The sequence below is a fragment of the Lissotriton helveticus genome, chromosome 1_1 (assembly GCF_964261635.1).
Source record: "Lissotriton helveticus chromosome 1_1, aLisHel1.1, whole genome shotgun sequence".
Lineage (NCBI taxonomy): Eukaryota > Metazoa > Chordata > Amphibia > Caudata > Salamandridae > Lissotriton > Lissotriton helveticus.
The window spans coordinates 1963847987-1963873754 of NC_136057.1; the positions used below are offsets into that span (position 1 = coordinate 1963847987).

Genomic DNA, 25768 nt, shown 5'->3' on the forward strand with positions numbered 1-25768 from the left:
GGGTGGAAGACGGGAGACGTTGTGCCTGGACGCCAACATCACCGCGCAGCGCCCAGCCACACTCACGGAGGAGTGTGGCTCAACCAGGTGTGTCAGAGTATGTTGGGCTGGCTGGGAAGGCGTGGCAATGCAGTGTAATTAGTGTACATAGCGTTCTCAACCTACCTCCCCTTAACTACCCTAACCCCCCTACCTCCTGTCCACACTTCAACCCCTTCACCTGTAGGCACTCTTACGTTTTGTAAATACACGTGCACCGGTGTCCTCACTTCCCTGATTCCCCCTGGGAGCCCATGAAAGGCTGAACACCATACTAAGAGCCTCTATTTTCCTTCCACATGTGGCGCTGGGACGCGACGAGGAAAGTAGAAGGGGCCAGCGCCGAGGATATACTGGGAAGTACGAGTCCACGAAGATCCCGTGCCACAGCCGCCATGGTGGACCCTGCAGCACTAGCTAGAGAAAGAAGAACCCAAAGAAAGAAAAAGACCTTTATCAAAATAAAACCATATATACCCCGCTCTGGTATCCGTGTCCCTCCTTCTGAACCACCACATCCTCCTACTTTATTACTTTTATACCACTTATTTTTATTTTTTATAATAGTGTGTACCTTTGTTTGTGTACTTTATCTTTCTGTGTAAATTTTGTCATGTTTTTGTGACTTTTTGACTTTTATATCCTCTTCCATCCTTATTTCTTTCTTCTTTACTTTCCCTTCCTTTTCCTTATTATTATTCTCTCCCCACCCAGTGCCATGGCAGTGGGAGACTTCCTTGTGGGTGGTGCCGCCACCCAGGTGTGCAGCCCCGGGCGGTCTTTGGTGAGGAGGAGGTGGCAGCACTAGTTTTTTTGTGCAGCACCACCACCCCTCTATTCTGGCAGAAGGCCCGGTAGCTGCTACTTCCTGCAAGAGCATTGGCGGTGCTGGTGGATGGTGCGCTACTGCGTGCGGCATACCAGCCAGGTTCGGCGCACCAGCCAGGTTTGGCACACCGCCCAGCAGTTGAAGCACTACTAGGAGGACATTCTGATAGGTGTTGAGATTCCGGGGTTCAGAGAGTATTAATTATTTGTTGTGTTTGTGTTCTACAGTGGTAAACAAAATATTTACGAATAGCATGCTGCTCACACTCAGAGGTAAATTATGTTTCGTTTACGCTGGTATATTATTGTGAGTTCCAGTTTCTAGTTTCTGCTAGGCAGGTGTTCAGTGCGACCTAATCGCACTAATCAGGTGGTCGCTTAGGCTGATTAATTAAGAAGCCATTGCAAACTATTCTCATGTCCTTATAGTGAATTAGTGACTAGCGCATTCTCTCTGTGACATTGTTTATGTAGCTCGTACAGTTTCAGGTTATTTACACAGTGAAATGAAGTATGCATCTATGCTTTGGAAAAAAGGGAGACTGAGTTGGCTCATCAAGAGTATTGAGAAATGGGAATAGATAGAATCAAGGATCCTTTACTGCAATACATTAGTTCCAAATGTAGTTTTTGCTAAGGAGATTTGGAATATGGATGGAACGACAATCAATAGACTTGAGTCGAGAAACTACTAGTACTATAGGTGATCTGTTTTAGCAACTGCATTTGCTTTTCATAAAATATTTTGTGGAGATTATTAACTGAATCACTAATCTATTTTTATTTATCTTCTTAATTTCTTTAAGCAGCACCCAAGGGCAAGAAGTGGATAGTTTCTGAGGGTCCGGAAGAAGCTGGTCAGCCAGCGCCGAACACCAGCGCCGCTGACGAGGTCTCCTCTGATCCCAGTAAGTCCTTTCATGATCATTGTGGACTTTTCAGGGTAGAATCTTTGGGTGTTGGAATGTTGGTGCTGTCTATAGTGCAGATTCAGATAGCAGGCCCAAGTAAATTAGTATTTTAAATAAAAATCACCATGTATGTTTGTTGAGAAGGCTTTCCTTTTCCAGCTTATGCCTAGATCTAACGTGGTTGAGTTCACAAGAGAGTGGCCATGGTTATCATGGACCACCCCCAACCACCGAATGTAGTGTGCTGCATACTCGTTCATTTATATTATAGTTACAGTATCCCAACAGGTTCCCATGACAGTGCAGCAAGGCTGGAAAAAAAGTATGAGGTCCCACTCTCGCTGCATTTGCCAACCAACAAAATATATCTTTGATTGACCATTATTCCATGCCTGGCTCGTCTAACTTTGTGAACCAACCAATCAAATGCCCAGAGAGATATTTGAAATATACTGTTGTGCTAACTGAGCTGTAATGCAGCATTGCAGTTGTATTTTGGGTTTCCATATCTGGGATCTATATTAGGTGTAAACTTTTATTCTAGCCACACAGAACATTGGTGATGTGGCTCCAGTGCCACTTCAGGAGGAGAAAAGTCTGTTGGAGGGGGAGAAGCAGCGGCAGGGATGGTCCTCTGGTAAGTCACATAATTACTTGAAATTACTATTCTCACTAACTATTGCCGTGGCGTCACTAGTAATCATAAAAAATTACGGTGAAGTTAACCCCCCCAGCTTTACCAGCCACAGCGGTGGTTGAGTTAGTATGACCTTGTCTATCTGCAATGCAGCAAAATCTCACCTAATGAGCTTTAATGGCTTGAGGGAGACATGCAAGAACGGAAGGTAACGTAAAAGAAAGGAAATGGTATATGAATGAAAGGGTGGGTGGTTGAAAGGGTACGCAGGTGCACGGGTGGGTAAAGGGATGGATGAGCTAAAGGATGGTTTGAAGAAAGGGTTAATAATGTATTGGAGCTATTGGTGAAATCCTGGATGGGAGAAAGTAAAGCTTAATCATGATGTCAATGGGTAAATTTGAATGAACGAATGAATGAATATTTGGATTGTTTGGATACATAAGCAATGCAGCTCTTCTTCTCATGAGGAGCATACTGTTCACCTACTTTGCTTACTTGATTTATGTAGGGTTATCAATATCATTCAAAGTTATGGTTCCAAGTAGGGGTTATTTATTTGTATTCTTTGTTCTACTCCCGTGATTTGCTGGATTTGTTAAGTGAGTCAGATCTATCCTACCCATCATTCATCATCCCCCTTCCTGCCCATGGCATTTTTGTCAACTATGTCTGAAGACCAGTATGGGTCAACCAATTTGTGATTGCAGTGTTGGCTGTGTAATGGGGGTCTGATTCAGTTAATGCAACATTTACAATATTTTCAATGCATTGCAAACTGAACACACAAGTATCTCTCAGTACTTTATTCCTTTACTTTGTTCCTAAGTTCCTCCTTCCTATTCTACCAAATTGGAAAATTAATTCTTGGCATGTGCCACATTTAATGTGCTACCCATGTGAAGTGATTCCAGAATATATGTTATGGTTTCTCATAACAGATTTAATATACACTTGTTCAGATTTTTCCCTTTCAAATTGTAATGTGACTGAATAAGCCAAAGATGATGAATCGATTATCAGTGTAGTGGCCCCTCTATTATATATTTAAAAAAAGCTCTACCCTGTCTGTCTAATCCCTCTACCCTGCCTCCAGCAGTACAGAAAATCAAGTTTCCTTTCCTTGGTTACTGCCCAGCAAATTAATTTGTTGTAAATTCGTGTAAAGTGCGAGTAATTGCATGATTTGATGTCAAGATTGGCATATGGAATACAAGTGACAAATGTGCCAAATAAAATCTATAAAGGCCGATCCTTTACCTGTAGTGCAGTCCTTTAGATTCATTTTCCTCAATGTCTACTTACGGCAGAAAGGATATGTTAATATCTGCATTTCATACGTGAGGTGTGCGACGTAGTATCTCAATTATTATTCATCTGCTTCTTTGGAGACAGGGTAGAAAGAGAAATGCATTTGGCGAAGAGCAGGGCCATTGAAATTAAAAATAGATAATTGTCAACTACAGCTGCAGACAGTAGCAAAAGAGCTGAGGCGCTGGCTAGCAATACCTATGGCTTCATTATGTTAGAACACACACAGGTTGGACTCCATATAGTGCATAATGCTATAGTCATTAATGAGAAGTCATTTATTTTTCAGTGTCTGACTCTGTTTATAGTTACTTGAAAATTCTTTAGAAGAAAAAACTGATCAAATCAATTTTTTTGTATCCTGTGATGTTATTCTCTGCCTGGTAATTCTTTTCTGCCACACAGTCAGTGTTTTTTTTTAATGTTTGACAACATGTGTGGGTAAAACATAAAATTGGCCTTTTGACTCTCCTAATCATAATCACATCAAATAAATTCCAATGGCCCTAGGGGACCAGCAATGTACTGCTACTGTGCGACCCAGTAATTTAAAACAATTGTTTGCACAGAGCATTATTTATAATTTGTCCTTTATATTTTCTTAATATAGCTGTGCCTGCTGGCAGTGGCAGCTTGCGCAGGTAACGCTGTGAGGCGGTGAGGAAGGGAGAGGGTAGGACAAGGTGGGGCTAGTGGAGTTCGACAAACGATGGGAAAGATTTAAGTAAAGAATTACATTAAAAAAAACACTTACTTAGTGCATGCCGCATTGCCAAATTCATTCTGGAACTTTTCTTTTCCCTTGCCTCTTCTGTTGTCTCTTGGTCTCTGTTGGGGTCCACTCCATGTCCCTATAATCATCATCAGGAGTGATGCTTGGAGAAGATGGTGCAGTAGAACCCTTCATTTTCCTTGCTGGAGATCTGGGACCCAATGATTCTAATGAGGTGGTTCAACTTCTTGCTCAGAAGGAGCTCAACCTCCTGTCCTGCTCCAACATCAAACAAATGTACTATTACTAGCTGCAGCTGCTATCCACTTTGTTGTGTTCCCTTAAATGATTGTGTACTACTTTGTGAAAGGGACAAACCCAATTCAACATCACTACTGGCCAGAGTCGACATATTTGCACTGGCTGCCTCACTGACAGACATGGTCATGGGCTTAGGTTAGGTAGGTGGTGCTGTTGATACAGGGGTGCTGCTTTCAGCTTGCCCATCTGAGGCTGGAGCGGCAAGCACAACTTTCTTGAAAAAGGTTGCGGTCGGTAGTCCAGTGGTGGAAATCTGCTTCTTCTTCTCCCCACTAGCCACTTTCTTGGCAGCACCTTTCTGTGGGGCCATCTTGAAGCTGTCTTTTGGCAGTGGCACTTAACTTCACAACAGGCTGAAGAGATGATGTTGTTGCATAGTCAGTCATGCGTCACATTGTTCACAGGCTTCTGTCTGGCAGTAGAGTGGGTGATGTATCTTCTCTTGGGCACCTGAAAGAAAACAAGCACAGAGAACATCCATGAAACGTGGCATTGTTGCAGTTCAGGCAGTAGTACAAACAATATCATTTAGCGTGGTGACTGAACAATAATACAGTCTAACTATCCATTCATAAAATCAAACCGACAAACTTTCTTAGCATGCAGTACACTCAGGGCGAATCAGAAACAACATGCAGATGTAACTTTTTGCATCATGTGTATCACATTACAGAATTAGTGCACCTATTTCAGAAATGGGGTTGAAGCCAGATGTCAGGAAAATGGCAACAATGTTTTTAGATCAAAATAATTTTTTTTTAATAAAAACAAAATAATTAAACTACTTTTTGAAGAAAGACAGATGTAAAAAGTTTTGAAAAAATTCAAATTAAAAAAATTGAAATAAAAAAACAAAAAATGTAACTTATAAAAAGCACTATCATTTAAAAGAATTCAAATAAAAATAAAAATAAAACATTTTCATTTAAGGAAAATAAAATTAAAAAAATAGAACCGAAAAAATGAAAGATCAGTTTAAATATCCGCAAGCCTATTAATTTATTTAACTGCTATTTGTGTCAACCGTCCATGCAAGCCTACGGCAAAAGGGCAGGGTGGCCGGACGCACAAAATGGCTGCCAGCCACATTGTCAGAACAGCAACAACAACCAGCAAGAAGGCATGGCCAAAATCAAAGAAGACAAGCAGGCTAATGAATAAAGCACACAAGATGGCTGCACAAAATGGCCGCCAGCTACAAGGTCAGCACAACAACAACCAGCAAGAAGGCATGGCCACAAACAAGGAAGACATGCAGGCCTCTGGGGAAAGCACACTGACTGGCTACACAAAATGGCCACCAGTCACATGGTCACAACAACCAGAGAGGAGGCATGTCCACAGACAGGGAAGACATGCAGATCTATGGGGAAGGCAAAGTCACTGGCCAGCTACACAGAATAGCCGCTAACCACATGGTCAGAACAGCAGAAACCAACAAGGAGGCATGGTCACAAACAGAGAAGACATGCAGGCCCATGGCAAAAGCACACTGGCTGGCTACACAAAATGGCCACCAGCCACATTGTCACAAAAGCAAGCAGAAGGCCTAGAAAACAAAGAACACATGCAGGCCTGGGATGGGTACTGACTATGCAAAATGGCCCTGGCCACATGGCATGGGGAACAACAAAGGCAAATGGTGGCCTTTGGCAAACACACATACACACACACTTGCCAGACAAAAGAGACATGGTAACACAGAGAATACAGAATTAATTCAGCACTGCTAAAAAGGAAAATTAACAAGACTCAAATTGTTCACAACACACATCCTCCAAAGCCATTACACCACCTATACACTATTTGCAAGGGGGAAAAAAAGGTAAATACCACTAAATAAAACACATTTGGTATTTTAATCCAATGTCATCAATGGCCTAAATGATGTTTTTATTTAACAGACACCACATAAACAGTTGTTTCATGCACCCATGAATAGTATAGGCCCTACTAGCTGGAAGGCCCATTGACAGATTAGGCCACAAAGTGAATTAAATCAATATTGTACATTTATTTTAAAAAATGGAGAAAATTTAGTAAAGTGTGCAACATTTTTTCTTCACAAAAGAAGAAAAATTAAATACAAAAAGTTAACTAGGCCCTTACTAAAACTGCAGGCCACCCACCACAATATATTTTTTTTATAAATGAATAAAAGTACAAATAAATCCAGGTGCATGCCCCCAATCAAACAAACAACACCCCTATGCACCAGTTTTACAACTTACTTGTAATTTCTCAAAAACAAAGTCCTCAAATCCAATGGTATGTCTGCGGCAGACAAGGAGAGTGATCCTTTCAGCTCCAAATCCCAATGAAAAGTGACCAGGAAAGGGACAGAGCACTGGGAGGAGCCTGCTGGACAGGAACAGGAAGTTGAAGTCTCTGGGGCACTGGATTTTCTGGATTGAAAAAAAAAGTTTTAGAAAATGGCTTCTCACAGAAAAAACAACAACTTTAACAGCAAGTTTGAGAAGAAAATCCACTCCGAATGCCTCTCAGCTGCATTCTCAAGCAGAAAAGCTGCTTGACCGCTCCATTTGCAATCTCAATTGGCATCAAGAATACTAGATTGACGCTGTTGCAAAAGGAAGACACGCAACTGAGTGGGCTGTCTCACAGGAGCTCGCTAGCGATGTGAGAAGTTTTGCGCCGGCTTGCAAGTGGCTAAAGAGCGTTGATGGATTCAACCCAGATCTGTGACTGGGTGTGTGTCTGAAAAGTTTCAGTGCTCCGTCCATCACCTCCTTGTGTTTGCTTTATTTGCCCTAAGTTGGCAGGGTACGCCAAGTTGTGGGTCCCTTGCTCACTTTGCCATTGGATTGAAGCTAGCCTGGCTGATGAGGGGTGTTACCTCGAAACCAGTCCCAGGATGCTTGTTTCCAGTCCAGAGAAAACCCGGTTTGGAAGTTCAGGCTAGACTGTTCCCATGAGGAACAAGGTCAACACTGATTTTCGTATGGCTGGGTCTGAACTGGGGTGGCTAAGTGAGATAAAGAACAATGATGGATTCAACCTAGATCTGTGACTGGGGGTGAGTGTTTAAATAGTTTCAGAGCTCCATCCATCGTCTACTTCTGTTTGCTTTGTTCACCCTAAGTTGGCAGGGTATGCCCAGACGTGGGTCCCTTGCTCACGTTGCCATTGGATTCGAGCTAGCCTGGCTGATGAGGGCTGTTACCTCGAAATCGTTCCAGGATGCTTGTTTACGGTCAAGGGAAGACCTGGCTTGGCAGTTCGGGCTGCACTGTTCCCTTTAGGAACAGGATTAAGACTGATTTGCATATGGGTGGGTCTACCTAGGGTGGCAAAGTGAGCTAAAGAACGATGATAGATTCAAACCAGATCTGTGACTGGGGATGAGTGTTCCAATGAGGAACAGGGTCAAGACTGATTTGCATATGGCTGGGTCTAAACTGTGGTGGCGAAGTGAGCTAAAGAATTATTACGGATTCAAACCAGATCTGTGACTTGGGGTGAGTGTCTGAAAAGTTTCAGCGCTATGTCCATCATCTCTATGTGTTTGCTTTGTTCCCCTAAGTTGGCAGGGTCTGCCCAGACGTGGGTCCCTTGTCTCACTTTGCCTTTTGATTCAAGCTATCCTGGCTCTTGATGGGTGTTACCCAAAAACCGGTCCCAGGAAGCTTGTTTCCGGTCAAGGGAAGACTAGTGGAGAAGCGTGGCTCAGTGGTTAGAGGCGGCAGACCCGGAAGCTGAGATCGACCGTGGACCAGGGTTCGATTCCCCGCCTCGGCGGGTCTCGGGCTCATAAATTCCACGGTCTCGACAATTCTCGCTCCGGTGCCTACTCGACTCACGGGGTCACACTCTGCGACTCTGGGCAATAGCTTGCTTAATCTCCACATCGACCCCTCGCGGCGGGATGCCTGGCTTTCACCTTGTGGACACCCTGCCGGGGTATCTCACAGGGGAATACCAGGACGGGTTCCCTAAGGAAGCGCGGAGATGCCCCAGGGTAAGTCCTGCGCTATATAAGTTTCATACATTTACATTTACATTTACATTTACTTTGCATGGCAGTTTGGGCTGGACTGTTCCCATATGGAACAGGCCCAACAACAAAGGCCTTCCCTATAATACTATGGGATATATATCCCTAGGTAAATTGTTTCTCTATTACTATTGACAAACTGAGGGTCAGAATCACCCTTCAAGCCTGGTACGCTGCTAGTAGTCGCTTAACTCTACTGCCATATCTCTAAAACCGTGCATGTGTGTGTATGCCTCCCGGTAGGTACTAACTACTTCCTCCACTCTCCTACTGTGAAAAAAGGGGAAGGGAAGGTTGACAGAGCCTCACGGGAGCAACACCCAGGGGGGGATTTTTCAGGCTGGTACTCGCCTGAATTCCCACTTATCCTCATCAGCGTCTGTCAACCCAAAAAGAAAGGGGATAAACGGTGTGCAAAGAAACCAAAAAACCATATGTGTAACAAAGTATTGAATGACCCTCTAAATTAAAAAGAGCTGTGCTAAACTGGCAATTGTATCTTTATTCTTTGCTGTTTGTTCGCTCTATTAAAAAAACCGACATGTGTCATCACCATCAATACTTTACCGGTGATTTCTTCAGGGTTTTGTTCGGGTCAGCGTAAGATTTGCACCTCTGGATTCTCCATTTATTGTACCAGGTGGCCTCTCTTTTCCAGCCTACCTGCCCCCGTAGAAGAATCTGTGTCTGGGGGGTACCCCTATAGCGTTAGCGGGTCCCATATACCGCCAGCTGGTCGGTCTCGTGAGTTTGCCGAGGTCTGGCTTCCGCTCACCCTTCGTGACTCATTTGCATATGGCTGGGTCTGACCGGGATGGCAAAGTGAGCTAAAGAACGATGATTCATTCAACCCAGAACTCTGAATTAGGGGGGGGTGTCTGAAAAGTTTCAGCACTTCGTCCATTCTTTCCTTCCGTTTGCTCGCAACTGAGAGCCAAATGAAAACACTGCTTTGTGCCTGAATGGTGGAATTCAATAATTCCACGCTCCTCCGGGGAGCACTAAGTGGCTGAATTCTGCAAACTCGGCAAGCAGAGCGGAGTTTACTGTCTGGGCTTAACTACGCCATGGCCTGAAAAATATTTGGTTGACTTCTGCTTGGCATGAGCTTAAGATGCCTTTCTGAAGCCGCTGACCACATCCTCTAACTATAGAATCATTCATCACTTTTAAATGTGCTGATCTAAGAGAAATGTATTTCTTTTGCTTCCTCCCATCATTTGATGTATTTCTTTTGCTTTCTCACACCATATGATTTCCTCATTTCACTAGACATTTGATTCTGCTATATTTTATCAGGAATAGAGCATTAGCAATGTTGAACTTTCTGAAGATATTGGTTTGTGTTGACTCATCAAGACTTACTGATTTGATGCCCTTGATAATCCTGACACAGCCACTCTATTAGCCGACTTATCTACCTTTGGCCTGGCCACCTTGGTTCATGCCCCCACGCATGAAGGAAGTCACATGTTAGATGGCATTTTTTCCAATGCCACAGGTTTTCAAGTTACAAAAATACTTCCTCTAACATGGTCTGACCACCATCTTATTCTTTCATCGCTACAAACTCACGATCTCTCGATTAATAAATCCAACTGTAACCCTCGTCAATCATACTTGGCATGGGATAACATAGATGAATGTAGCCTAAAAAATCTGCTCACAGATACCACTCCTCTGTTATCCACTGACCCTAATACCGCCACCTCTCAATTTTACCACTGGGTTAGTTCAGCAGCCAGAGATCTGGTTCAAGTCAAGCAGCGGTCACGCAATAGAGCTACCCCCTCGGCCCCATGGTACACGGACGAACTACGCACACAAAAACAACAGTGCCGGAATAGAGAGAGACACTGGCGGAAAGACTATTCCCAGGAATCTAAATCCCTGTACAAAGAGTCGGTAACGACATACAAACATCTCATTATAGACGCCAAGAAAAAGCACTACTGCCACAAAATAGAAAACGCACAAAATTCAAATAAATGTCTATTCGAGACTACCAGACAGTTAGCTGGCTCTTCTGTTGATCTCACACCCCCCCCTCCCAAGCCCTCTGTGATGCTCTGTCTAACTTTTTTTTTAGCAAAGTGGATGATATTTATCGAATCTTTGCCAATACTGCCACCAGTTCCCACGGGGCCTTTACCCAGCTTGAAGGACCAACTTTTCAGCAGTTTAGAGAGGTGACCTGCCCCCAGGTATTTAACACCATATCCTCTATTAAATCTGGGTCGGCCTTGGACCCATGTCCTTTGAAGGTTATGCGGCCGATTATGGACACAGTTCTCCCATCCATTACCGAGATCTGCAACTCCATGTTTTCCACAGGCATTTACCCGGACACCTTAAAGAAAACACTCATAAAACCGCTTCTGAAGAAACCCTCCCTTGATAAAGAAGAACTCAAAAGTTACCGGCCTATTGCCAGTCTGCCACTATTAGCAAAAATAGTGGAAAAAATTATGAACACCCAACTTTCCCTCTTTATTGAGGAGAACAAAAAGCTGGACGAATCGCAGTTTGGCTTCCGCCGATGTCACGGAACTGAGACCGCTCTGGTGAAGGCGGCAGATGACATTAGATCCATCCGGGATGCAGGAGGCTCTGCCAGCCTGATCCTACTGGACCTATCGGCGGCCTTCGACACGGTCGACCACACCACTCTGGTCGACCGTGTCGAGAGCATAGGTATCCGAGGCAACGCCAAAAATCTTATTGCCTCCTTCCTGGCTAACAGGACCCAGGTTGTCACTGTGGGACCTTTCGAGTCCTCCCCACTGTCATTACCATGTGGAGTTCCCCAGGGCTCATCCCTCAGTCCGACGCTCTTTAACATTTATGTGTCGGACCTTGCCAAAGTCATCAGGGCATTTGGGATGAGCCTAACGTCCTACGCAGATGACACCCAATTGATCCTAGCCGTTAAGAACGATGGGCCTCAAAAAGCCAACATGCTTAATCAAGGCATGCAGGCAATAGGCAGTTGGATGGCCCATAATTGCCTGAAATTAAACTCTGAAAAATCAGAAGTTGTAATTTTCGGCAATCTTTCCCCAGACTGGTCCTCTTTATGGTGGCCTTCGTCTATGGGCCAGCCTCCAGATCCGGTTGATAAGGTTAGGAACCTGGGTGTCCTGTTCGACAATCGTTTAAACTTCCTGCCTCATGCCAACCAGATCTCTTCCTCAGCCTTCTACAAACTCCTGCTTATAAAAAAAAATTCTGCCCTTTTTACCTGAACATCATGCCAAAACATTGGTAAGCGCCCTGGTTCTCTCTACCCTAGATTATTGCAACGCCCTGTTTCTATGTGCTCAGGAGAGAGTGCTAGCTAAAATGCAGGTTATCCAGAATGCCGCTGCAAGGCTTCTAGGGCGAATCGCTAAATACCAACCGGTCTCACCAACTATAAGGCGACTTCACTGGCTTCCAGTGAAAAAGAGGATAAAGTTTAAGGCACTGTGTTTGACATACAAGGCCTTACATAATGCCGGACCAGTGTTCTTCACTCAAAATCTAACTCCCTACTGCCCTTCTAGAACACTGCGCTCCTCCAATTCATCTGATCTGGCGGTCCCCCGAACCAAAACTGTTAATTGGGGTGACAGGCGGTTCTTAGTAGCTGCACCGAAATTGTGGAACACACTCCCATATTCAATTAAGACCAGTACCTCCCTCTGGTCCTTTCGAAAAAACCTTAAAACCTGGCTTTTTAACCTCTGATCTCTTTTAACCTTCGTACTTCCTGCCTCCCTGGGTTAAACACAGCAGTTCTCTAGCGCCGAGATGCCCTAGGGCCTTCGTTCGCGCTTTACAAATGTTTTAAATAAATAAATACATTTTTCATTGCCTTAGACTAGCCCTTTGTCCACACAATGGGTTACTGACAACAGCTAGCAGAATAGGACTGCAAAGGTTCTCATGAGAACCTTCCCTAATGTATCTAGTGCAAGACACATTAAAACCTCTTTGATAACTGCTCAACGGCATGGATGTTTGCTGTGTGAAATGTGGGAAGAGACAACAGGCCATCAGAAGACCCATTTCCATTGGACGAATCTTGCTGAACGTTGCAAATGTTTTATGTTTTCATAAATACATGTTCCTAGTTATAGAGGCGTGATGCTATTCTTCCTTTTCCATGCCACCGTAACCTCAATGCTTTATGCGTTTAGTTTTCCTTATTCATGCCCAGATTGCTGCGTGCTACTGCTAACATGGATTTCCAATTGGCCTGATCTTTGGGCTGGGAGGCTTTCTGTTACAGACGATCATACCTACTGCCGTGATTAGTTATCTTTGATTGAATTAACAGTTGGCACTGCAACTTGTTAGGAGTCTTTGCTGAGTTTCCTAAACTACTCTTTATGGGAGTTAATTCTTTAGCTAACTAAATGCTCCTGAATATTGCTCTTTTCTAAAAAAAAAAAATGTTATGGGTTCTTATTAGGTTAGGACTCTCAGATTAAGATTGGGACTCCAGATTAAGATGAGACTATGACTAAAGAGGTATGAGCTCAATTCAACCATTATTTTCATGGCTGACAATAAATTGAATATTTCATGAGAATACACATGTGCAAATATTTTATCAGAGCCTGTTAGACGGTATATCAATATAAAGACAAAGGGGTTGATTCAGAGTTTGGCACACCTTGCAATGCCCAACCCCGGGTGGCTCAGTGGTGGCAGTCCGCACCAGCGGTCCAACCACCCTATTACAACTTTGGTGGTTGGACCACCGAGGAACCGCTGCAACTAGTAACACTGGCAAACCCAAAGATAAGGTTCCCGCAAATGAATTGGTTCAGCAGATAATAACAATAACTAACAAGAGCTCAGTAGATGCTGAAGATAATTAATTTTGAACAACAGAAGCACTTTGAATGCACATCTTCAATTAGCAGGGATTAATGTTCCAACAATTCCCAGAAGTGTAAGAGTCATAAAAGTATTAATCAAAATATAATTAGAAAGGGAAGATTAGGCCTTTTTCCAAGAAGGTACATTACCTTTTCAGGGCTCTGCACAGTTTGTGACGTACAATGGGGTATTGTTTGGCTTGGCTTCATTTGTTCTGCACCCAGTTTCCTTTAGGCTTGACTTGAAAGTTGACTACACCTGCTCTGCGTTGCGTCTCTTGAGGTAAGGTTATATGGTAGGATCATCCTGCTGCAGCTGATGCTCATTTGACGCCTGAACCATGTATTCAGTCAGAATATGAGGTGTGAGCTCCGTTATTGCAAGCAGATGCACCACAGGATGAAAGGTGATGCTGGTAAAACGGAGGCACGACCTCTTTCCTGCAGGAAGCAGCACTGTAAATACAAGAAGTGAATTACACCATCAGTTTATCACTTCTGCCTCCCAACATTTAACATTTTAACATTTAAAATTATAGGATTTGGCTGGTTACACTGCCCGTTCTGGGAAATTGTTAAATGAAACAAAGAAAGGGTTGTCAATGGGAGGGATGTATGACGTTACAACGCATACTTTTACAACGCCTACCTTTACATCGCAAGTTTTACAACGCATACCATTACAACGCATAATGCTTTTGGGCGCTGGATAGTCAATAGTTTAATTTACTATTCCAACTCCAGTCCCCGTGGATAGTAGGGAAGGTGTTGGAAAGTACATTAAACCTATTCCCTATCCTAGAGCGCCCCCCAGTGCTATGCGTTGTAATGGTTTGTGTTGTAAAAGTTGCGTTGTAATGGTAGTTCGTTGTAAAAGGTTCGTTGTAAAGGCTGTATACCCAATGGGAGCATCCAAGACTGCAAAAGGTCAAAATAAATGTATTATACTCAAGAAATAATGTGCTTCTTCAGTTCAGTTCAGTTAATAACAAACGTTATTCTGTCAAAAGACCTTTAAAGCAATGCATCAAATGTTATCATTAAGAATTTAAAACCATCATACATAACAGACCAACAGGATTTAAAAGGATAAATTACACCAAGTTCTAAAAATCATTAAAATAAAATGGAAACTACTGTACTTTTAGTTCAAATATATTTTCCTGGTATTAAAATCAGATCTTAAATTTAATACAGAATATCACAGAGTTCGGGAGTTCAAAGATTGCAAATATAATAGCCCTTTTTTGAAAGTTCTTACTTTAGATTTACGGAGGGCTGGGACTAAGAAGACACGTCTGGGTTCGAAATACAGTCTACAAGATAGAACAAAGTGATTTGTACTCTGAGCAGAAATTCCAGCACAACAACATGCCTGAAGGTCCCTGCTCCAGACCCCCGCTATAGGATAGGCACATTTAAAGTGCAACATTTCTAGCCTAAAACTTGTCAGCCAATATCGAATGGGTTGGGTTTTCTTTCTAAGATTAGTAAGGTTCTATGCTGTTCGTTGTAGAGATGGCAACATACATACCTATTAACAGATGCTTTAGCTTGGGCATGGTCTCAGCAGATGTTTGAGTAAGAAGCCATATAGCGCTCTTTTATAAAAGATTTATGGTTGCGCTTAATACAAGATGGATTTTCATACGATTATGGTAGTTCTTGTAAATAGAAAGTATTTTTGATATAAGACAGCCAGGGGATCTGCCTTTTATATTCACTCTCTGCCATGTTCTCATTTAGGATCATAAGTGGGAGGAACTGGTCTGGTATGGACACAAGAACATAAATAGCAGAACGCCAAGGTTACCTTTAAATACCCTTGTTTGACAGTTTGCTAGACATGGCTCTGTCTTTTCTATGTCTCATTTCAAACGTCATGGAGGTAGTGGAGGGGATAGGAATCAATGGTGGTATGCCATTATATGTCCTCCTTAACATTGCCATACTGTTATATTACCCTAGTACATCCCTTACATTAATATTGTCTAAGGAACTTTGAATACCATTGTATCACCCTCTTTTACTTGCTGATAACTTCATTTTCATTGTATACCACTAATTTTAAATTATTTTAACTATTGTTATCTTAAAAATATTTATTTTATTTTTAAATATGTAATTTTAATTTTTATAAAGTTTAACCCTACCCTTATTTTTGTATATATGTCTGTGTTTGCATGTGCGTGTACACATACACACATACAAAAACACAGACACACAATGTTTGTTTGTTTTCTTTTTCTAGGGGACCCCAACCTAAATTACACAGTGGCGGTCACCACATTGTAGTTATAGTTAGGACCAGGAACTGTCGGAGTCTTAGGGCGTAATTTCCCAGGTTTCACCATGCGCACCTTTCAAAAGGTTAGTCATCCCAACCGACACAAGAAGAACGGTCACCCAGGCCCTCATCAGCAGCAGGGTGGAATCGGAAATGCCCTCTACTTGTGAGCCCCGGCCAAACTGCCGAAAAGACTGCAATGCATACGGAACGCCTCTGCCCACATGATCCTCGACATCCCTCGACACAGCCACATCGCACCCCACCTGCAAGACCTGCACTGGTTGCCCATCAACAAGAGGATCACCTGCAAGCTCCTCAACCACGCACACAAGGCACTTCACAACACTGGCCCAGCATACCTCCACAGATGATTCACCTTCTACACCCCAAACCGCCAGCTCCGCTCCGACGATCACGCCCTAGCTTCCGTCCCTCGCATTTGAAGAACGACCTCCGGTGGCAGATCGTTCTCCTACCTCGCCGCCAAGACCTGGAACACCCTCCCCATCCTCCTACGGCAGACCCAAGACCTACTAACCTTCAGGAGGCTACTCAAGACCTTGCTATTCGAGCAGTAGCAGCACCCCCCCCCAGCGCCTTGAGGCCCTCACGGGTAAGTAGTGCACTCTATAAATTTCCTGATTGATTGATTGAATGATGGTGCAAATAGGCAAAGTGCACCCTATTGTGATGAATGTGTTGTCCTCAGTGCAGCATATTCAGTGAAAAATGGAGCACCTGGTTTAAAACCATTCCGGGTTTCTCTGAGCAGGCAGCAACCGGCCTCGACTTTATAGAGGGTTTATAGGTCCTCCTGCAGGCGAAAGCAGTGAGTGACTACACCAGTCTTCTGGGGTCATCTGGGGGAGGGTCCATGTGATTCCCTTTCATCCCTCAAGAGGGCTGGCGTTAAGAGGTGCACAGTCAGTTTGCCTGCTAAGGGCCTGTTTGTGTCTGAGCCTGCATCTAATATAATACAGCATGGGCACGGAGACAAAGCGACTGCCTCATTTGCATGGCACCATGCCAATGGGGGAAGTGCTACCAGTGCTATCAGTATTACAGAAGATGCCACACAAGCGTGTGCTGCCCCTTCTGTAATACTATTGTGCCTTGGGGGCGCACAAGATGGGGCACATGCTTGTTGCGTCCCATACCAAAAATGTATGTTATGACCTCAGACTTCCTTGGGAAATTGATTTTTTGGTTTGCTAAAAACTTTGGCACTGTTTGACAAATCTATATGAAACTTTTCAAAAAATGATTTAGCCACCTAGCTCCTTCCTTGGAAGTTTCAGGGTAATCTGTCAAGATGCGGCTGAGAAAAAGGGGGGATCCCAAAATTCATTTTCCCCATAGAATTTCCCAGAGGAGCTTTAAATACAGCTACAGCCAAATGGCAGAACAGAACTATACCAAATGTGGCAAAAATATTGATCTTGATCCAGAAAGCCTGCTTTTTGTGGCTTGGTGTAAGTCTTCTCAGAAGTTATTGAGAAATTAAGGTTCAAGTTTATAGATATCTAAAGACTCGGTTCTACGAGGGAATGTCGAGGGAGTATGGCAGTACTAAATGGAAAATGATACAAACTAGATCTGCAGGACTGAGACTGGTCTCTCAGAACCAATGGTTGTGATTAGTTTGACATAACATAAAGAGAAATGTTGCAGCCGCCATTTTAGGACTCAGGGTCTCCGTCACCATTTCCTGAAAACAAAAACATAAAAACACACAAATCTGCAGAGTAGGGGGACTCTGACCCACTGACCCTTGTGGGGGCATCCCTAAATGACCCCTAAGGGGTCAAAGTGCAGAAAATAATTTGCATTACTGCAGACTCTCAGCAATTTCCTGGTCAGTAATGTGGAAATTCGTGATAGTACTGCACAATTACCATGAAATTACAATGATATTCCTGTGGGACAAAATAAACAAAAACAATTGTGTGCGTGTCTGTGGGTTGTTATGAGACCATGGGGGGGCAGCAACGGGGTGTTGGGCACATGTGTGGGGGTCCCAGGCATGGCATTGGTTTGGCTGCTCACAGGACTTGTCTGTGGAGGATTGGCCACATATGGGCGATTAACCTTCTAGCTAAACTAGTCCTGCCATGCACGGCCAAAGGTCAAGTGTGGAGGGGGTTGGCTGCCTGTGGAATGTTGAACACACACACACAAAAGCTGCAAGTGGTCAGGTTACAACTATTATTCCACTTATGCTAAATATGTTTTAATTTTCTTGACATAGGGACCAAGTTCCCATATCCTGTAATGCCGGCCACCTTTTTCTTTGTGCTGCAGGCAGTGAGTCAGAGCATGAGCTCCTGTGGTACTCAAAGGAGCCTCTGGCTCCAGCTGGAGCAAAATTTGGTGTAATTCCATTTAGCTGTTTTGGCTGTATCTTTGTTTAAAATTCCATAAGGAAACTACATGGAGAATTTCCATTTTGGCAAGCCCCTTTTTCTCAGCCTCTACTTGACAGGTCACCCACAAACTTACAAATAAAGGAGTGGAGATTGATCAACAATTGTTGGGACTTTTTCTAGACGTGTTACCAAACAGTGTCAAAGTTATTAGCAAACCAAACAACTAATTATCTATTGTAACTAGGTCATTACTGTCAATGTGTAAGATATATAAAAACTGAATTATGTAAATGCTTTGCAAACTGGAAAAACTCTTAAAAACTTTGCTAAGTTCACACACATTTGCAAGGCACATTACTGTCTTTCATCAATCAGATATGCTTTGTCAGTGGGAGGGGTAAAGCTGAAACCAGGAAGGCTAATGAGATAATAACGCCACCAAGACTGGCAGCTTAGGAGAAGGGGTTGTCCACCTGTGAAAAATGTTTTCCTGCTCATGATAGTAAGCACATGAATACATGCATATGTAATTGAACAGTCCTGGAAATGTCCAAAGATAGATATATATCTAAGGGTATTAAATTACATCAATGTTTAAATAAATAAATACATTATTAAGCAATGTTCGCTCAGTTTTGTAGCCTGGCGTTAGCCACGACTCTCTAGTTTTACAAAAACTATGTGCATACTATACTTAATTTTTTTGGGGTGGGGGTTTCAGCCACCCCTTGCCATCCATTGGTCTGCTATTGTGTCATATAATTTTCTTCCACTGACTACAGCATAGAGAATGGGGTCAACCCACTACAGCCATTGGCTAACCACTGTACTTGTTGTCATTCTGCCTTTTTTTAAGAGGAACACATCCAGACACAAAGTAATTTCTTAGTTTCAGACTGACAATGGCCAGGCAGCTTTCTCAACAATATATAGTTTGCTACAATACATGATAGAAGTAAATACTGCCCGACTCCATCACCATCTAAACTCTACGGTGCCATCATGTATAAATGAAGTCCTTAATTATGTTTAAAAAGATTAAAACAGAAAAAACCTTAAATCCAAATCTCTCTTGATGCTGATCCAAATTTTTTGATCTTGTATTCTTCGCATTGGTTTAAAAACATATAAAAACTAAATTTCTCAAAGCAGCCGCCAGCTTGTGTTTTGGGCAACACTCCCCTTTCTCAAGACTGTAATCAAAAGCTGAAAAAAACATATCTTGGTCCAAATGTTTTTTTATTGTAATATATAAGTGAATTAAACAACAAGGACTTTAGAGCTGCAGATGGAATTGTTCCATAGATATCACATACCCAACTGAGTACCTGTAAAATTGAAAAACTTACACATCACTGACAAATCAGAGCTAAAGCTAAAAAGAATAATCACAGAAAATGTATGATAAGAAAGGATGCCATCTTGAAATTTGACTATCATAACTGTCATTAGTCTTTTAAGCCTTTCTGTGCCAAGGACATAACGATTATGTCCTCCGCCATGGTGGCTGTGTGCAGAGGACATAACTGTTATGTCCTCTGCACAAGTCCAGGAAATCTCTCCGCTGTTTACAGCCGTGGGATTTCATTTTCTTTTTAAGTTTCAGCCTCTGGAGCAGGGGAAGAGCTTCCCCTGCCATTTGTATCAGAACTTTCCATCACAGATATGTGAGGAACATCAGTTTTTTAGAGTCAAAGTTTGAGGTTTGCTAATGATTCTGGGTAATAAAATGTGGTGAGAGCCATGCAAGTCAACACACCCTAGATAGTTCTAGTTGTATAAGTTTCGCTGGGTGCTGGCTGATCTAGGGTCCAAAATCTAGCTACGACCGGCTCAAGGGCCCACAACGGATGGGGGTCCATCGGGCAGGGGAGGCTTCTCCTTCTTGGCCTGGTTCAGATGGTCACTGTGTTGGTGGCGCTGAGGGAGATTCGACTGCCTCCACTCCCACCCCTGGCAACCACTCCAAGCCACCCCTGCGGGCATGCCGGGGCAGAGAATAAAGATGAGGCCCCCTGCTCCCGGCACAACTGTTGACTGGGGTGGATGGTGCTCACTGTGCCGTGACCACCTTGCGCCACTGGGTGGGAAGGCCCACACCAGGCACCAGGAGTCTGCGGCAATGTTGGTTACCCACCTGACCTGTCTTAAAACTTGCACCAAGGAGTCTAACTTGTGTGCGAGTCGGAGTGCCGAGCGAAACCTGGTGGCACAATGAAGGTGAGGGACTGCGCATGCCAGCTGAGGTGATATCCCGCCACGAAGCCATCAGCGGGTGCACCACTGGTCCTTCTCTCCCACTCTGTCAGGGTAGGTGGAGCATGTGCATGTGTGATAGGACCCTAAAGATGGTGAACTATGCCTGGGCAGGGCGAAGCCAGAGGAAACTCTGGTGGAGGTCAGTAGTGGTCCTGATGTGAAAATCTGTCATCCGACCTGGGTATAGGGGCAAAAGACTAATCAAACCATCTAGTAGTTGGTTCCCTCCAAGGTTTCCCCCAAGATAGCTGGCATTCAGAACCCCCACTTTTATCTGGAAAACAAGTGATTTGAGGCCTTGGCCCAAAAGGATTTCAACCTATACTCAAACTTGAAATGAGTAAGAAGCCCTGCTCTCTGGCGTGGAACCAGGCATGGAATGCGATATTTGGTAAGCAGAACTGGTGCTGTGGGATGAAATGAATGCCGGGTTAAGGCACCTGATGCTCATCAGACTACAGTAAAGGTGTTGATTGATATAGACAGCTGGATGGTGGCCATGGAAGTTGGAATTCGCTATGGAGTGTGTAACACTGCACCTGCCAAATCAACTAGCCCTGAAAATGGATGGCGCGGGAGTGTTGGACCCATATGCAGCCATCGCCGGTGCTGAGAGCTGCAGGGGCCAAGCAGCGATGAGTAGGAGGGCCACTGCAGTGCACACGGAAGTCCAGGGCGAGGGCCCTGGTGGAGCCGCCGAAGGTGCAGTTCTTGGTGGTAGTAGCAAATATTCAAAAGAAAACTTTGAAGGCCAAAGTGGAGAAGGGTTCCATGTGAAAAGCAGTTGAACCTGGGTCAATACGTCCTAAGCAATGGTGATTGCTGTTCAGAAGGGATGAAAGATGGTCTTCGTTGCCCTCCGCGGATCGAACCCTCAATGGTGGAGATGGGTGTCCTCATAGGATCCATTGCAGTAAGAAGCCGGCGGGAGCCCCAGGGAGAGTTCTCTTTTCTTTGTGAAGGGCAGGGCTGGAATGCGTTCACCCCAAGAGAGGGGCCCAAGCCTTGGAAAGCATTGCAGTTCCAACTGCGTCCGGTGAGCTCTCGCTGGTCCTTGAAAATCTGAGAGAGATAGTGTAAATCCCATGCTGGGCTGCACCCATACCCGCAGCAGATCTCCTAGATAAACAGCCTCTGGCATGTTGGAATAATATAGGTAAGGGAAGTTGGCAAGTCAGATCTGTAACTCCGGGGAAAGGATTGGCTCTAAGTGCTGGGTCAGTCGGGTTGGGGCATGAAGGGGCGCTGGGGCGTCCATGGCTGGACGAGGCACCACCGTCCAGGGTGGCAGCAACTCTATATGTGAGTTGGGCCCTTCCTGTGGATTGGCCCAGCAGCGATAGTCATCTCTCCATATGCCCCTCCCCGGGAGCACGGAGCTGGCATTCTGCCTCATCTGGCACCTAGCAGCTGAATTAGAACTGGTGCTCAATAGGGGTATCAGAATGTTTAATTAAAACAAAGCATGGCAAAGGCCCGAGGTGGGTGTTGATGAGATGTTATTGCTGCCCAGTGCTGTGAATGTCAAAGTGAACAATTTTAATGAAGCATAGGTAAACAGCGGGAATATAACATAACAACATTTTGGAACTGCTCATCGATGGAGCAAAAAGGTATGGTTGGATGATATATACACAGAACCTTATGTCAAAAACAGTCAAGGTGAACTATGAAAACCAGATGCAGTATTTACCAAAGATGATACTGCTGTAGTCACTGATGCCTCAATACGATATGAAAACTCCCAAAATTCCATTGAGCGAGCATTTAAGAGTAACATTAAATATTATCGGGATTTATCACAGGAAATATAAAAATCTCACCATGTGTTCCACTGTGAAATTTCCTGCTTTTATCTAGGCTGATATAAGTTTATAAATGTCTTTCCCAATCAAGAAGAATATTTTCATGACTACTTTAATGGGCACTCTTAAAATGTGCCAAGTATTCATGGACACTTAACTGTTAAACTCAATGCTCAGATGTACACTGTTTTGCACCACACATATTTCATTCTCGTTAGTATACTGTCTTAAGAATGTTTATTTGTTGATATTTAAATCAAGTTTAGTTACACATTTTGAGATTGCATATAAAGTTGATTACAGTTAAAATGTTTGAATTTAAAATATAAATTTAGAGTTTGGAATGTTTATTCACGACCTTTACAATTGTTATTATAAGTGTGTGTGAGTCAATTTTCAGAATAGAAGTGTACATCATGATAGTTGAAATATGCTGAATTCAGAAGAGATCTCAAGTAATTGCCAACAGATAATCAGTAAGTATCACATTGATTATTAATATCCTGCTAATCTTACCTTAATTTTCTCAAGACTGTCCGTAGGCAATTTATATTGTTAGAATAGTACTGGAGGTGTACTATCTCTAGCCTATACGTGATCCCATTTCCTGGGAGGACAGCTTTAAATGTGGCTGTAATCCACAACAAATGTTGTGTTGTTGGAAGCAAGACTGAATTGACGCTGATTGTCAGCAATAATATCCAAGAATGAGTAACCACACAGAGGTAGAGACAACCAAAAGCCTTGTCATCTAATTAGTGACAGGCATAAATGGATGAAAGTGATTCCCATTGTCCCTACCTACTATCTAACAAAACCACAACCAAGGGAACGGGCTTGGCAGAATCAGGGGGGAAAGATGTACCTGCTGACCTTGACTCTAGTCTGGCACTGTGAAGAGGCATGATAAGGGTAGGATAAGTGGGAGGCCCTCGGGCCACTGGTGAAATACCACTGATTTTTTCATTTTTTCACTTACCTGGTGAGGCAGGGGCGAGCCCCCAGAGCTCTGCGCTACTGGCTCCAAGCGCCTGGCGACACCTGGCATGACCGGCTCCGAAGACAGTGGCAGGTGGAAAGTATGACTGAGGTGGTACAACTTTCAAACGATAACGCCGGTGACCTAAAGTAAGCTCAGGGAAGACAGAAAGGCCAAATCATTGCCTTATACAGACCATGAAAGCAGTGCTTCAGGATCCTGCTGACTTTTTGGGCTTCAAGCAGGAGACGTAAGAAAAGTTACCACAGGAATAACTGGCTTTAAGGACCCAAGCGTTCATAGTAACGTCGCTTTTTAACCCTTCAATGCCGGCTCTTCCTATCATTGTGAAGCAGAAGTCACCAAGTGTTAGATTGTTCATCCACTCATGGGGAAGGTCAGCTGGGATTAGACAATCGTGAGACAGGTTAGTTTTACCTTACTGATGATGTGTTGTAGTAATCCTGCTTCATACAAGAGGAACCACAGGTTCAGCATTCAGTGTATTTGCTTGGCTGAAGAGGCACTGAGTTGAAGCTACTGTCTGTGGGGTTATGACTGAACACGTCTAAGTCAGAATTCCCCCTAAAGTGTAATGATACCGCAGTGCTGTGGAGCCATCGTTGGCCTGGGATGGTCAGTCTCTTGGGCCAGTACATAAAGCTGCTCGCTTTGGGACCAGAGTGTGGACGGAAAGGGGCTGCTTCCATTGTACTTCATGCACCACATGTATGTGGGGTGCCTGGTGCTGAATCATTCGTGGATGACCAGATTCTGGGTCAGGGTTTTGTAGGTAGCAGAGCAGCTACCTCGCTGTGATTTATTGTAAGTCATCCTCTGAGCGAAGCTTTTTTCTCCATCTGTGGGTGCCCGCGGACCCCCTTCCACTACACCCTGGGGTGGGTGCCTTTGTTGCCAGACTGGTGGGAGGTACATGGAGGGGGGAACACAGGCCCATGGGAGGCCACCTCCACCACATACCGGCCAGCATGGGAGACCTCCCTCTCCAGCCCTGCGCTGCCATGGTGCAGTGACTGGTGCACGTTCCCTTGCCGGATAGCAGGGTGACCAGATGACTAAACCGGGATCCCCTACTCCTGCACAAGTCACCGGGAGGCAAGCAGCCCCAGGAAAAAGCCTCCCGAGCACTGGCCCTAAAGTTATCCCTGCAAACCTTTTGTTGATGCCATTTGCGGGGAAAAAACAATGCTTTCTTCTGCAGCACTTGTTTAATAAAAAAAATATATATATAGCTGTATTTTGGCTAATTTCTTGGTCTCTTCCAGGTGAATCCACAAACCCTGGGTACCTTTAGAATCTCAAGGATGTTGCGATAAAAGGATGCAAATTCGGTATGGATACATATGTGGACAAATAGTAATGAGGGCCTAAGCGCAGATGACTCCAAATAACCAAAATAAGGGCTTTGCGGAGGGCGAGTAAATGTCCTGGCAGCAAAGGGGTTAGTTGCACCATTGGTGAAAATAATGTGGTAATATCAAATCCATCTCACCAGTAAGACAGGACTATACCTGGCAACTTTCTAGAGATCGACAATATTAAGACATCTGGACTAAGTTGTGTATTTTTTATCTTCCGATTGCAGCCTTGAGAAAGGGAGTATTCCCCAAAACATACTTTGACAGCTGTTTTGAGAAATTGTATGTTTTTTATATGTTGTTGAACCAATGTGAAGAATAAAAGTTTAACAATTTCCATTATAACAGCTTTCCAATGATCCAGTGCTTCTATTGAAAAACTGTCCCAATAACGCTACTTATCACCTCAATACTCACCATTAATCATGAAACACAAATAAGGCCCATAACACCAATGAGACAATTTTTGAGCAACTGAATCATGTGGCCTGATTAATAAAACTACGCTCATACTATTTACAATATTATATACAACTGCAGTTTAACTATTTTCACCATGCTTTTTATACATTAATCATTTATAATCAAGCCACTAATGGCGATTGAATCAACTGATGGTAACTAGATCATGAATAAACAAGACCAGCTTGTCATTTAAAATCTATTTTTAATAACTTTATTCATAAAGTAGATTAGCAAAAAGGTTTAAAGTCTTTATTTCATAAGCAACTTGAAAGCAACATTTTTATTATGGAGTTAAATGAATGAACTGACATTAAGAAACAAGTTCAGCATCATGAGTTATTAGCAAAATAACAGTTTCCATTCCCTAAACCCTATTTCCCTGTCTAATTCTCTATTCACCTAGAAAGGAAAAATCATTTAAAGTCTGCTATCCTTACGTGCACCAAAGTCCAACAGCATGACACGTCAGTCTGGAATCGGAAGGCAAGAACCCCCTCCTGCCCATGAGGTCAGGTTTTATTCCTTTCTAACTAGCTAAATTGACTACATTTTGCATACTTTCTCAAAAATCCTTTTTCGCCAT

The 25768-nt window shown here is 43.6% G+C and overlaps 2 pseudogenes; both read left to right on the forward strand.

The window, feature by feature from the left end:
• Positions 1-20456: 20456 nt before the first annotated feature.
• LOC144778681 (28S ribosomal RNA) lies at positions 20457-21697 on the forward strand (annotated as a pseudogene).
• A 3-nt stretch (positions 21698-21700) lies between these two features.
• On the forward strand, positions 21701-24192 carry LOC144778692 (28S ribosomal RNA; annotated as a pseudogene).
• The last annotated feature ends 1576 nt before the right edge of the window (positions 24193-25768 follow it).